This window comes from Hyla sarda, chromosome 2 (genome assembly GCF_029499605.1).
Source record: "Hyla sarda isolate aHylSar1 chromosome 2, aHylSar1.hap1, whole genome shotgun sequence".
Taxonomy (NCBI): Eukaryota; Metazoa; Chordata; class Amphibia; order Anura; family Hylidae; genus Hyla; species Hyla sarda.
Window position 1 is genome coordinate 226,998,236 of NC_079190.1, and position 15,820 is coordinate 227,014,055.

The 15,820-nt window shown below is 42.7% G+C and overlaps 1 protein-coding gene across 2 annotated transcripts in view; it reads right to left on the reverse strand.

Moving 5' to 3' along the window:
- The window catches only part of PHKG1 (phosphorylase kinase catalytic subunit gamma 1), a 76,059-nt gene extending 61,278 nt beyond the window's left edge, over window positions 1–14,781 (reverse strand). Inside the window, exon 1 of one of the 2 annotated variants that reach the window (XM_056556505.1) lies at window positions 14,682–14,781. The gene's annotated coding sequence lies outside the window, so the exon portion shown is untranslated. Of the gene's footprint in view, window positions 1–3,903; window positions 3,948–14,681 lie in introns of those variants that run through there. The other variant, XM_056556506.1, reaches the window with a different exon arrangement.
- Between the last annotated feature and the right edge of the window lie 1,039 nt (window positions 14,782–15,820).

Consider the following 15,820-nt stretch of genomic DNA (forward strand, 5'->3'; position numbering starts at 1 on the left):
AACTTTCATTAAAGTGGGATGTGAAAATGAAAAATGTGATTTTATTCACAAAAATGCTGGTGTTACCCCAAATTTTTCATTTTCACAAGGGGTGATAGGAGAAAATGTCCCCCAAAAATGTTAACCCCTTTGCTCTCGAATAAGGAAATACCTCATGTGTGGATGTAAAGTGCTCTGTGGGTGCACTACAGAGCTCAGAAGGGAAGTAGCTACAATGGGATTTTGAAGAGCGAAATTTGCTTACATGGTTTTGGGGGGGCATGTCGCATTTAGGAAGCCCCCATGGTGCCAGAACAGCAAAAAAAAAAAACACATGGCAACTATTTGGTAAACTAAACCCCTCAAGGAACGTAACAAGGTATACAGTGAGCCTTAACACCCCACAGGTGTTTGACAAATTTTTGCTTAATTTTTGATTAATTTTTTTTCACTAAAATGCTGGAGTTACCCCAAATTTTCCATTTTCACAAGGGGACAATAGGAGAAAAAGCCACCCCAAAATTTGTAACACCATTTCTTCTGAGTATGGAAAAACCCCATAAGTGATGTAAAGTGCTCTGCAAGTAAACTACAATGCACAGAGAAGGAGCGCCATTGAACTTTTGGGGAGAGAATTTGGTTGAAATGGAAGTCAGGGGCCTTGTGTGTTTACAAAGCCCTCATAGTGCCAGGATAGTGGACCCCCCCTCCCCCACACACATGTGACCCCATTTTGGACACTACACACCTCACGGAGTGAGGTTATGCAACAGCTGGAGGCATGCAACTACAACTCCCAGCATGCGCAGACAGCCGTTTGCTGTTCCTGCATGCTGGGAGTTGTAGTTATGCAAGATTTGGAGGAGCACAGTTTAGAGACCACCACACAGTGATCTCCAAACTGTAGCCCTCCAGATGTTGAAAAACTACAAATCCCAGCATGCCCAGACAGCAAACGGCTGTCTGGGCATGCTGGGAGCTGTAGTTTTTCAAGATCTGGAGGGCTACAATTTAGAGACCATTGTATAATGGTCTCCAAACTGTGCCACTCTAGATGTTGCCAAGGAACTACTCACCTCCTGGCTCAAGTCACCAGCAAGATCACCGCCTGCCGCCGATCGGTAAGTCTCCGCCGCTGTCCTCCATTGCCGCCAATCACAGCACAGTTCCCCCGCTCTGCCTGGATTACCATGGGTGCGCAGAGCGGGGGAACCAAACTTTAACCCCCCCCCCCTGCCCCTGATTTGCTATTGGTCGGTTGCTTCTGACTAACCAATAGCGGGGGTAGGAGGAGTGGCACCCCTGCCACCTCACGCCTATCCCTTCAGGATGATAGTTGCGGTCTCTGACAGCACTGATCACCCTTATTTTCCAGGTCACCGAAGACCCGTATGACCTGGAATTGCCACAAATCGCCGGTCTGGGCCCCCCCCCCCCAGACGTTGGCACAGGATGTCTGCTGAACGATTTCAGCAGACATCCCGTTACGTTCACTGCCCTGTTACCGGTGGCGAATGGAAACGCAGAGGGTGTACAGGTATGCCCTTGGTCCTAAAGTCCCAGGAAGCGAGGGCGTACCTGTACGCCCTTGGTCCTGGTGGGGTTAAACTATTCTTCATAAGACTAAACAAATGTAATTCCTTAAATCTTTCTTCATAACTAAGCTGTTGCATGCCCCTTATTAGTTTGGTTACACGTCTCTGTACCCTTTTCAGATCCACAACGTCCCTTTTATGAATTGGTGAACAGCATATTCCAGGAAAGACAATACCAATCCTTTATAAAGCGGTAGTATTATGTCTCTGTTCTGCGAGTCCATGCCTCTTTTGACACATGACAATATCCTGCTAGCCTTAAAAGCAGCAGCTTGAGCATCATACAGAAAAATGTAAGTATTAGATCGCGCAAAGGGGGGTTGGGGGGGGGGGGGCATGCGTGCTGGGATGTTTTTTTTGACCACTGGGATCCCGGTTCTTACCAGGAATGAAGCATGTCGACCCCCACACAAAGCGACATCCGATACGGAGCCGCTCTCCCATAGAGATACACGGTGGGGGTGTGTTAGCCACCACCTTGCACGGGGGCCGACGTGCCTTATTTCAGGGGAGACCAGGGGTAACGTGCAGGAGTCCCAGTGGTAGTACCCACCACGATCGTACACTTTACCCCTATCCTGTGTGATAGTTCTCCTTTAAGCAGGTTTATAAACCATTTTTTGTTGTCTGAACATTTCCCTGTATAATAGGGCATGTGATGGTTCATGCGGCCCTGCCTGCACGATAGTTTAGCTATCTAATAGGCTCCCTAATTGAGTCGAGTTTCCTCGATTGGTGACGGGTCATTTCTATTGTCAAATATGTTGAAGAAGGTTCTTTCGGAGGTGTTTGGAGCTCACAAACAAGTTTATAGAACAAGTAATATAAAATATAGAACAAAACTGTTGCTTTGATTATATTAGTTTATGGTATATCTCTAGAATATAAACTCAGCATTTTAGTATTCAATCAATACTTGAGACGTTTTGGACAATCAACAATATTGCTGTGTGCTAGTTTGAAGTAGTCAGGAAACCATAAGCAAATATAGGAATTATTTACTGTACAAGACAGGTCAGTAAAGGGGGTGTGTGTTCTTGTTCCCGACCTCCAATGGCTTGAAAGGTTGGCACTTGTCGCTCCCTCCTCTCGCCTTACTTTACGCTCTATCCGCACTTCCTTATCCAAGGAAAATGAGCTTCTGCCCCCGCTGTTTCTGCTTTCCTGGGAAAAAGAGCTAAATATATCCATGACTACAGAAGAAAGAGCGGAAGTGTTGCAGCATTCCCACAGTTTTTCTATATGCGTCAAACTGCAGCAGGGTCACTACAAGCTTCTCTCTCGATGGTATCGAACCCCTGAACTACTTTATCATAGGGGCTTGGCCACGACTAATTTGTGTTGGCGGTGCCAGGGTGCAGTTGGCTCATTCCTCCATATCTGGTGGTCCTGCATTACACAGTACTGGAGGGAGGCATCTCGAATGTGATGGGGAAACCTATTCGATTGACCCCTGTTATGGTACTACTGGGCTTGTCTAACGCTGACTGTACCCTCCATAGGAAATCCTTGGTTGCCCATTTGCTCTCTGTAGCGAAGGCTCTTATTCCTTTATTCCTTTACATTGGCTGCAGACGTCGACTCCTACACTAGCTCAGTGGCAGCAGAAGGTACGTGAGTTGTGCAGAATGGAGGAGCTGGCGAGCTGGAGCGGAGGCTCTCATGACACTTACCTAAAGATCTGGTCGACCTGAGCCCCCCTCCCTCCTCCACTCCCGCCATGATCTGAGAGTTCATAGGGTTTCCCTTCCCTTCTTCCCCCCCCCCATCCCCCTACCACTCTTCCTTCCCTACCCTAACGGGAAGCCGGATCTCTCTCCCCCCCCCCCTCTCCTCTTCACTTTCCTTACCTATGCCCCCCTCTTGAAGTTCTTTGCATTCCCCTTCTCCTTTTTCCCCCTCGCCCCCCCCCCCTCATTACTCCCCCACTCTCTTACTTATACCCTCATTCCCTCTAGTTCTTTCCCCACCTTACTTGATGCTATCACCTGCCTCCTCTTTTTGTGTCCTGTCTTTCTGTCCTCTTCTTCTCCCACTTTCTCTGTTGTTTACCCTGTTCTTTTTACTCAATTTTCTTGAGTAGACATAAGCCCCGCTGGTACCCTACTACTGGGGAAAGGCGGGGACTGGACTTATTTTGTTGTTTTCAGTTACGTTCCCCTCTTAATGAGCCACCAAAGTCTGCATGGATAACTACTATGTATACAACCGAGAGTTACCGGTTGACTTTAATTTCAGTACTGAGTATTGATGCCATGACCGTCCCTTGCTGCACTCGCTGCACCGACGGTCACCGTACTGTTTATTGCCGTTCTGGTGTCTCACTTGCCTGATAAGTCCTGTGTGACTTGTGTGCTGGTTACTTTGTATGTTCTTTGTTCCCGTTCCTTTGAAAACTCCTTAAAATAAAGAATTGATAAAAAAAAAAAAAAAAGACAGGTCAGTAAAGGTGACAGCACCGCTACAATCCAATCACTCACAAATGGCATCTTCTCACAATTGTTCAGCTTTTCTTTTGCCATCTGGCCCAGACCTCCATGACGACTTCAGAGTTTGCTGCTAAAACATTTCTTCTGCAGACATCCCAGTCTCTATAGCAACACAAATAAATTCATAACTCAGACCCTGAAAAAAAATCATATCCCCAGACCCCTAAATAAATTCATATTCCCAGATCCCCAAATAAATTCATATCCACAGACCCCTAATTATATCCCTAAATACACTTATATCCCCAGACCCCTGGAATACCTTCATATCCCCAGATACTGTTGTAGTCATTACCGTAAACCTGGTCTTTTCCCGGTATCCTAATAGGCCAGTCCAGCCCTGCCCCCTCTCCTTTACCAGTCTGTCACTCAATATACTCATGAATGATGTACTTACTTGTTTTTCTTCTTTATTCATGTTAAGGGTGTATTCACACATACAATATCCTACACATTTTTGATGCTGCAGATTTAAAGCTGTGTTCAGTCATTTAGTTTACATTGAAATCTGAAGCAGCAAATGCAGGATCCTGTGTGTGTGAATACACCCTCAAAAGGTTTTATTTTAAATCTCCGTTTATCTCTAATCTTATTTCTTATCTCATATTAACTTGATGTTCTTTATCTTAAAAAGATTATCCAGAGATTAAAAAATGTATGTGTGATATGGGGGAGCAATAAAAAAAAAAAAGCCTATACTAAACTGAACTGTCCGGATCCCCCCAAAGCCCCATTAAACCGAGGCTCCAGGCCCCCAGTCCTCTCAATTATTGGTTGCTGATGACTGCGGGGGCAGCATGTCATCAGCAGCCAGGAAATAGATAAGAAGTACAGGACCTGAAGCAGTGGTGCAACGGCTATAAGGGATTAGAGGAGAGGAGTATAGGTTTATTTTTTATTTTTTAACATATGTCTTTTGGAGTTTTCAAAAAACTAACAAACAAGGCAACATGAAAGTCAAGACAGTCCCCTAGCATTAAAGGGGTACTCCGGTGGAAAACCTTTTTATTTTATTTTATTTTTTTTAAATCAACCGGTGCCAGAAAGTTAAACAGATTTGTAATTTACTTCTATTAAAAAATCTTAATCCTTCCAGTACTTATTAGCTGCTGAATACTACAGAGGAGATTCTTTTCTTTTTGGAACACAGAGCTCTCTGCTGACATCACGAGCACAGTGCTCTCTGCTGACATCTCTGTCCATTTTAGGAACTGTCCAAAAGCAGCATATGTTTTCTATGGGAATTTTCTCCTACTCTGGATAGTTCTTAAAATGGACAGAGATGTCAGCAGAGAGCACTGTGCTCGTGATGTCAGCGGAGAGCTCTGTGTTCCAAAAAGAAAAGAATTTCATCTGTAGTATTCAGCAGCTAATAAGTACTGGAAGGATTAAGATTTTTTAATAGAAGTAATTTACAAATCTGTTTAGCTTTCTGGCACCAGTTGATTTAAAAAAAAAAAAAGTTTTCCACCGGAGTACCCCTTTAAGCAACACATATGGCTTATTACACATTAGCACGGTGCAAATCAGAGAGCAAGGGCCATTCATACAATCACGCCAATTGTATATCAACTTCAAACCCTAAACTGAGATCTGTCAGGTCAACAAATAGATATCTTTTAACCTGAAGAATTACATCAGACTTGGAGGGCACAGTTGTGTGAAGCCAGTGCTTTGGGGGAGATTCATCAAAACCTGTGCAAAGGAAAAGTTGACCAGTTGCCCATAGCAACCATCAGATCGCTTCTTTAATTTTTAAAAAGGCCTCTGCAAAATAAAAGAAGCAATCTGATTGGTAGCTATGGGCAACTTATCCTCTGCACAGGTTTTGATGAATCTCCCCCTTCATGTGAAAGGGTATTGCAAGGCAGAGTCTAACAGGAGCGTTTCGTGCTAGGAGGCATTTCTTCGGGTCCCTAGTGACGTATTCCTGTTAGCAGGTGTACTCTATTTTAAAAGTTCAAGGGGTGTAACCATAGAAACGTGTGTGGTAACTGCCTTGGGGTGTAGTGTAGTTGGGGTGTTGCTTCGGTATATGAGGGGTTAATTTAACCCTTGTCACTCGTGATGCCAGGGTGGGGGTTAATACGCTGAGGTAAATCTTCGGCTTATCGCCACCCTTCCCAGAAACGATAGGTGCGTGCTTAAATTAATGAAGGTCCACAATAGAGATGAACTTGAACTTGCATAAACTTTACTGAGGTATTTGTGGTACATCCAATTAACAGCAACAGCTATAGTCTCTATACAGCACGGCAGTGATTGACAGATGCTGAGGACCATTGACTTATCCAAAGATTATTAGGATTGATGCAGAGATCCGTCCGGATTTAGGGGTCTATTTAGGTCCGGTGATCTTGCTGAGTTAACACGGATTGACATAACTCACAGTTTTGTAAAGATGGCTTGGGCCTAGTCACTGCTGATGACAGCTGCGCAGATCCTCCTCCATCAGCAGCCCACGAGGAAAGAAAAAAAATTAATGGCCGCCGCTCCCTTATATGGGCAGGGGCAGGGCTGTTTTGGATTGGTTCGTGTCAGCTGTCACTCACCGTTACAATGCATGGTGGGCGATCACCTGACTTCCTCCAAAGGTCCTTGAATCAGAAAACCATAGAGTTTTGGAACGCATCACGTGACCCGCAGGTCCTGCGACACAACAGCAAGGTAAGCATACATTATATACATATTTACACACTGAATTTGAATAACTTTAACTATTAAAGGGGTGACAAGGGGCTAACTATTGATGAGGACCCCACTGGTACCTAGGGACTCTGACTTTGGGGACCTCACCACAAGGTAACGGATGCAATCCGATACCAGGACACCACACTTGTAAACACTCACCAGTGTACATATCACAATTACATTTCACACTATACCTAGATCTGGCTAACTAAAAACATTTAGAGGAATGCATTCAGCTTGTTGCTATCATTTAGGCCTAACGGACCTTTGGCATTCTCTGTCCTGTCCAGTGTGCTTCAGCGCGCAATAGCTGAATGTGATGGTTACCTTCCCTCTCTGGAATTCATATGCTTTCTATTCTTGCAAAGCAAGCACTATTACTATCTCCTCCATGACAATCCTATATGTGGGATATAAAGCATCATATCCACATAGGGGATTGTCATGGAGGAGATAATAATAATAAGTAATATTGAGTGTTGTTCTGATGGAATTAAAGCAGTTGGAACCCATCTATTGTGGTGAGTGCTCCATTACTTTTCTCTACGTTGAAGTGTTTATTGTGAATAGTGATACATTTTACTCAAATCAAACAGCAGATATTGTAATGTCATGTGTGAGTAAGCAAACGTCCATAGTCAGATAATGCTCCCAGCAGCAGATTATAAATGTATCCACCAGGTATAAACTACTCTGTATCCTGAACAATAAAGCACAAAAGTATCATACTGTATGTTACACAGCTATGTAAAGTGGGGATTAGGAGTGTCAGACTGGTAGCTGATGGGAAAGGGGGGGGGGGGGGGGTTTGGGTAAGTATGACTTAAAGGGGTATTCCGGGCAAAATCTTTTTTTATATATATCAACTGGCTCCGGAAAGTTAAACAGATTTGTAAATTACTTAAAAAATCTTAATCCTTCCAATAGTTATTAGCTTCTGAAGTTTTCTGTCTAACTGCTCAATGATGATGTCACGTCCCGGGAGCTGTGCATGATGGGAGAATATCCCCATAGGAACTGCACAGCTCCCGGGATGTGAGTCATCAGAGAGCAGTTAGACAGAAAACAGCAACTCAACTTCAGAAGCTAATAACTATTGGAAGGATTAAGATTTTTTAATAGAAGTAATTTACAAATCTGTTTAACTTTCCGGAGCCAGTTGATATATAAAAAAAAGTTTTGGCCTGGAATACCCCTTTAATTTTTTTTATTCTTATAGGGCCCCCATCCATATATGCATTTTTTTTTTAATTCCCAGACAGCTAACAGGATCTGTACCACATTCATTTTACTAAGAACTGCCATAGGGTTTTTAAATATAAAACATTGTTTTTAACCTTTCAGTTGTTATAAACGTAGCAATTTGTGGTAAAACACGTGTGTGAGCCCAGCCTCAAGAGGTTTCCCTCATTTTATAAAATAAAGGCATATGGTTAGGATATATTGTCTCTTTATGGTCAGTGTGTGTGGAACCCCATCAATCATATTTCCATACATCTATTTTCTTAAAAGAGATCTGCACTGTAGTTCACAGCACAGACAGGTTACAGTGAATGGGACATTGTGCTAGCCCAACAGCCCAGCGAGACCCCCACATATTATTAAGTGACGAGATACAGTAGGATTTTTTTTTTTGCCACATAATAATGATATGTGTTGGGAATACAGGGTGGGCCATTTATATGGATACACCTTAATAAAATGGGAATGGTTGGTGATATTAACTTTCTGTTTGTGGCACATTAGTATATGTGATGGGGGAAACTTTTCAAGATGGGTGGTGACCATGGCGGAAATTTTGAAGTCGGCCATTTTGAATCTAACTTTAGTTTTTTCAATAGGAAGAGGGTCATGTGACACATCAAACTTATTGTGAATTTCACAAAAAAAACAATGATGTGCTTGGTTTTAACGTGACTTTATTCTTTCATGAGTTATTTACAAGTTTCAGACTACTTATAAAATGTGTTCAATGTGCTGCCCATTGTGTTGGATTGTCAATGCAACCCTCTTCTCCCACTCTTCACACACTGATAGCAACACCGCAGGAGAAATGCTAGCGCAGGCTTCCAGTATCCGTAAGTTTCAGGTGCTGCACATCTCGTATCTTCACAGCATAGACAATTGCCTTCAGATGACCCCAAAGATAAAAGTCTAAGGGAGTCAGATCGGGAGACCTTGGGGGGCCATTCAACTGGCCCACGATGACCAATCCACTTTCCTGGAAACTGTTCATCTAGGAATGCTCAGACCTGGCACGTTCCCTGAGTTTTTCCAGCAAGATGGTGCACCACCACATTATGGGTGTCAGGTCCGAGCATTCCTAGATGAACAGTTTCCTGGAAAGTGGATTGGTCATCGTGGGCCAGTTGAATGGCCCCCCCAAGGTCTCCCGATCTGACCCCCCTAGACTTTTTTTTATCTTTGGGTTGATCTGAAGGCAATTGTCTATGCTGTGAAGATACGAGATGTGCAGCACCTGAAACTACGGATACTGGAAGCCTGTGCTAGCATTTCTCCTGTGGTGTTGCTATCAGTGTGTGAAGAGTTGGAGAAGAGGGTTGCATTGACAATCCAACACAATGGGCAGCACATTGAACACATTTAATAAGTGGTCAGAAACTTGTAAATAACTCACGAAAGAATAAAGTTATGTTAAAACCAAGCACATCATTGTTGTTCTTGTGAAATTCCCAATAAGTTTGATGTGTCACATGACCCTCTTCCTATTGAAAAAACAAAAGTTGGATTCAAAATGGCCGACTTCAAAATGGCCACCATGGTCACCACCCACCTTGAAAAGTTTCCCCCCTCACATATACTAATGTGTCACAAACAGGAAGTTAATATCACCAACCATTCCCATTTTATTAAGGTGTATCCATATAAATGGGCCACCCTGTATAAATAACGTGCGGTTACCACCAAATAGTTCTTTTATTGTGCAAAATTAGCAGAGAGAATTCTTTATTCTGAGTAACAGTTTCCCATAGCATTATGGTCTCATTCTCCAGCACAAATAAAAGATGAGCTATGAATACATGTGAAGCCTAATCCACTTGTGCAGGGCACAATATAGCTGATACATTTCCAAGACTTTACAAACTGACCCAAAAAATCCACAGGCAAAATGTAAAATTAAGATGAAGGTTTTATTTATTTATTTATTATTTTTTTATATATATTTTTTATTCTAAAACTGAATTGTGCTACATTCCAAATTTTTTTTACAGCCAAACTGCCATTGTAATCAAATAATGTGACAAATGTCACTGTGCAGCTCTAGCCTAATAGTAAATAGGAGAAATAAATGTGCAAACTAGAAAAGGTTAGGGCAAATTTATCATTGGTATTTGGGTTCCTTTTTCCTATTCTCTTGTTCTCCATAAAAGGAGGAGTCAGATTCATTGTGTAATGCTGCCACCTACTGGTCATATTATTTCTCCTCTAAAACAAGAACAGTTTAGGCTGCTTCACACTATAGATTATTCTTCCGTTATTAAACATCCGTTTTCTGTATTGTATAATAAAAAAAATGGATGTATAATAACGGATGGAATAACGGGTGCTAACGGCTGAATAATATCCATCAAAATAACGGGCATATTCATCCATTAAGACCCGTTATAACATCCCTCATGAACAGCCGTTTTAACGCCTCTGCCTACAGACTCCCACAGCCGGGAATACTACTACTCCCATCATAGAAATGACTTATTTCCATGATGGGAGTAGTAGTTCCCCGGTTGTGGAAGTCTGCTGGGGAGGCTACATGAGTGTTTGTACTACTACTCCCAGACTCTGTTCCATGAAGGGGGATGTAGTACAGGGGCTGAGGGATTGATCGCACTGGGTCTCATTTCCGAGACCCGATGCGATCAGAAGTTATTAAACAGGGGTGTAGGCGTCATGCTCTGCTCCCCTGTGATGTACAGTGTATTTTTACTTTCACTTTTAAATTCACCGCCGGGAGCCCTTAATGGCCAGCACCGAGAATCCATTCAGGGCTCCTGACTGGGTTTGTAAACTACTAATTTGACCCCCAAATGTATGCCCCCCAAGCATATTTATAATAATTAATTGGCCCCAGTGTGTTTATGATAATTCATTGGCCCCAGTGTGCTTATCCTTATTTCCCCTCCCGCTGACTGCTTCTCATCATCTTGGAGCAGGGCAGCAGCGGGACATGTCGGGAATCGGCGGCGGTGAATGAATGAAGCCGACATGTCCCTGCTGCTGCCCTGCTCCTAGTGCAATCAGCGCACCGCCAGGACATGTCTATTCTCTGCTGCTCATCTTTGTCGGGTTAAGGGTTTTCTAACGGAAGTTTATAACAGCTCTTTTTTAACGGAGCAAAAGTATAGTGTGTAAGCAGTCCCAAAACGTCTTGCCATGACTGTATAATGCTAAACTGACAATCTCTTTAAAATCCCTTTATTTGGTTAAGAAAAGCCATATTTATATTTAATATTAGGAAATTGTACACTGGAGGTCTGTTCAGGACCTTCTACATTTAGAATGGAAAGTGGTTACAAGGATCATTGCTGACTTTAGGGGGACATGTCCTGTATTACACAAATAATCCATTGACTTGTATGGGCATTAAATAATGGTTGTTTACTTTGTGGGGGTCCCTGCGGAGTGCCAGGAGTATGTTCTTAGGGTATGTTCACATGGCGGAAAGTCTGTGCAGCATTCCGCCAGAATATTCCACACGAACATAATGCAGCAGCAGAGTCCTATTGATTTCAATGGGATTCTGCTGCACTGTTCACACGGCAGATGTTTCTGCCATAAAAAAAAAACTCCTGATTCCTGCTTCTGCAGAAACAGACTTGTCTATTCTTTCTGCAGATTCTGCTTGGAAATGCATTGCTGTCTATGAGCCGGCGCATTTCCGAGCGGTCTTAGTGCCCACCGGATTAATCAAATGTGCACTCATGTTTTCCACCCAGACATTTCGCACATTTAATTACTGTGTGAACACACCCTTCAGCAGGACATTTAGGCTAGGTTCACACTGTGGAATTTCTAGGCATAATGCGCTGGCCAGCGGCACTAGGCCAGTGCAGACTACATTGCCGTCCCCATAGATGGCAATGCATTTCTGAGCAGATCTCCCAAAACATCCACCCAGAAATGCATTGCAGTCTATAGGGGCAACAATGCAGTCTGCTCGGTCCTAGCGCCGCCAGATCAATCTACAGCAGAAATTCTGCAAGTGTGAACCCAGCCTTACTGATCTTCTTATTGTCAAAAGATCTTCCTTATAAGTAGGGATTGTCCAGAGTCAGGAGTCAGCTTTTAACTCCTTCTTGACCCCCCCCCCCCCCCCCCCCCCCCACAGCATACATTTAGGTTGTGGGTCAGGTGAGAGAGTATGAAGCGCGCTCAGGAGTCAGGCCTGCATCATACCTGGCAGGTACCAACTGCTATCTGCAACTTACATCTGCCAGTAATTACAAACATCGGAGAACACTTCCGATGACCGTTATTTGAAGGAGTAGTACAGTATAAAAAAAATGTATCCCCTATCCACAGGACAGGAGATTAGTGGCAGATCGCAGGAGGTCCGACTGCTGTGAATAAAGTCCCACAAAACCCGAACAGTCATATCCAGCCATGGTTCATTGTTGTATACCCCAACATTAAAACAAGGCAGTGTATTATTACTCATTATTTTTGTATTTTATTTGAGCACATCATAGAATTAGAATTTCATTCACATGCTGCATTAAAAAAATATAATAATAATTGAAGCCTGCAATAAGGGTCATGCACCCATTAGATTTATTAAAACGTACCTGTCAGATCCCAATCCCCCCCCCCCCAAAAAAAAACTAAAAAATGGTTATGTTGCTCAGTACCTCATCCTGATAATTTACATCAAATTTTTATGTGTCTACGACCTATATTTCTCTCTCAGAATTACCTTTTATTTACTTGCCATCATTGCTCAGTGAGGTTTCTTTTAGTGCAGAGGCATGGGACGTCTTCCTCTCTTCTCCTCCTTGTGATGACTCCTCTCCCTGCCTCACTCTGCTCTGACTCTCAGAAGGTCGGGAGCAAGCACAGCAGCTCTGGACCCTGCCTGCAGCCCTGTCAATCACCTATGGGGTTCATGACATGTCGATGACCACTGGACACTGCAGGACTGGTATTTGTCCCAGGAGGCAGGGGACCCCTAGTGGCCACTTTTTTGACTGGCTTTTTCAGTATGAAATACAGAAAATATTCTAATGAAAACAATTGCATAACATTGTTTTTGCATGCTTTATAACATCTCAAAAGTTATTGTATCTGACAGTGCCCATTTAAATGCACCTAACATACAGTCATGGCCATAAATGTTGGCACCCCTGAATTTTTTCTAGAAAATGAAGTATTTCTCACAGAAAAGGATTGCAGTAACACATGTTTTACTATACGCATGTTTATTCCCTTTGTGTTTATTGGAACTAAACCAAAAAAAGGGAGAAAAAAAAGCAAACTGGACATAATGTCACACCACACTCCAAAAATGGTCTAGAAAAAATTATTGGCACCCGTTCAAAATTGTAGAAAAATAAGAGTGTTTCAAGCATGTGATGCTCCTTTAAACTCACCTGGGGCCAGTAACAGGTGTGGGCAATATAAAAATCACACCTGAAAGCAGGTAAAAAGGAGAGAAGTTCACTTAGTTTTTGCATTGTGTGTCTGTGTGTGCCACACTAAGCATGGACAACAAGAGAACTGTCTGAGGAGCAAAATTGTGGAAAAATATCAACAATCTCAAGGTTACAAGTCCATCTCCAGATATCTAGATTTGCCTTTGTCCACAGTGCGCAACATTATCAAGAAGTTTGCAACCCATGGCACTGTAGCTAATCTACCTGGGCGTGGACAGAAGAGAAAAATTGATGAAAGGTTTCAACACAGGATAGTCCGAATGGTGGATAAGCAGCCCCAAACAAGTTCCAAAGATATTCAAGCTGTCCTGCAGGCTCAGGGAGCATCCGTGTCAGCGCGAACTATCCGTCAACATTTAAATGAAATGAAACGCTATGGCAGGAGACCCAGGAGGACCCCACTGCTGACACAGAGACATAAAAAAAAGCAAGACTACATTTTGCCAAAAAGAACTTGAGTAAGCCAAAATACTTCTGGGAAAATGTCTTGAGGACAGATGAGACCAACATAGAGCTTTTTGGTAAAGCACATCATTCTACTGTTTACCAAAAACGTAATGAGGCCTACAAAGAAAAGAACACGGTACCTACAGTGAAATATGGTGGAGGTTCAATGATGGTTTTCTGCCTCTGGCACTGGGTGCCTTGAATGTGTGCAAGGCATCTTGAAATCTGGGGATTACCAACGGATTTTGGGTCGCACTGTACAGCCCAGTGTCAGAAAGCTGAGTTTGTGTCTGAGATCTTGGGTCTTCCAGCAGGACAATGACCCCAAACATATTTCAAAAAGCATCCAGAAATAGATTGCAAAAAAGTGCTGGAGAGTTCTGAAGTGGCCAGCAATGAGTCCAGATCTAAATCCTATTGAACACCTGTGGAGATATCTTAAAATTGCTGTTGGGAAAAGGCGCCTTCCAATAAGAGAGACCTGGAGGAGTTTGCAAAGGAAGAGTGGTCCAACATTCCGGCTGAGAGGTGTAAGAAGCTTATTGATGGTTATAGGAAGCAACTGATTTCAGTTATTTTTTCCAAAGGGTGTGCAACCAAATATTAAGTTAAGGGTGCCAATAATTTTGTCCAGCCAATTTTTGGAGTTTGGTGGGACAAAATGTCTAGTTTGCTTTTTTTCCTCCTTTTTTTTGGTTTAGTTCCAATACACACAAATAGAAAAGGGAGATTGGAGAAAAATGCAGGGCGCTGTATTGTGTAGTATTTAGTAGCCATGGAAATGGATACAAACTGTAAATAGTTGTACTGACCTTCTGTAGGTATACAGTGAGGCAAACATAATCTCATGGGCTTTGAGGGTGTGCAGGAAAAGTTGTTGCCAGTTTGCTGCTCTGGTCCCTTTTTGTCCATAGTCCCGAGTGGTACGTACGTAAATGGCGAAAAAGGCAAAAAAAAAAAAAAAAAAAAAAAAAAAAAAAAAAAGGAGGGATTCTGAAGAGCGCTACTGGGTGGGAATGTTGAATGAATATCAAAGAATGCCAGCGGTAACACAGGACTGATGTTTATTCAAATGTTAAAATGATACAGGACAACGCGTTTCGGCATGCACTCGTGCCTTCCTCAGGTCCACAAAATTTACTAGGGAACACAAACAAATGCAGTAAATAGTATATAAAATATGGTGATAAATACAGGGGGGCATTACATTCATAAAACAGAAAGGGTGTTTAAAAATTTTAAATTATAAAATGTAATAAGATATACACTGGAGGAAATAAATATATATATATATATATATATATATATATATATATACGCAAGGTGGTGGAGTGTCGCACCACTATATATAGTTATAATGGCAGTGACACAGTTCAGGTATGTGGCAGTTCATACTGATCCAAAATTTTTAATCCAACTATTTGCAGGCGCATCCACATGGATGAAAAACATATATTGCAAGTGAAGAGTGGCTATGACAAAGTTCTGTAGTAAGGCAGTTCACAATAGTCAATAATTATAAATCCAATTGTAGGCTCTGACATGAACACCCATAGAACATCCATCAGAAAACATTAAAATACATTAATTATAGCAGGCTGATTGACAGACACCCATAAAACATCCCTCAAAAAACATTAAAAGACATCCAAAGTAGTACTGTGGCCAGAGGTACCTGTGATTTTGAGGGAGACTGGAAGGACCTTACTTACCGGTCTGTAGTCCTGATGTGCTTCCTGTGTGCCGGAATGGGTCCCTTGAAGTTAGGGCACTGTTCTATGCGCTAGCGCCGCTACTTCTCACATGCGGCACGGCGCTGGCATCACTTACGGGCTTGTGCATGAGGGTGATCAGCAAGGAGCGGCGGGCTCGTGCCGGCACTGGTAGCACTTGTCATAATGCGCTGAAGGTTATCATGATCAGGTTGTGATGGTATTTAACTTGATTGAAG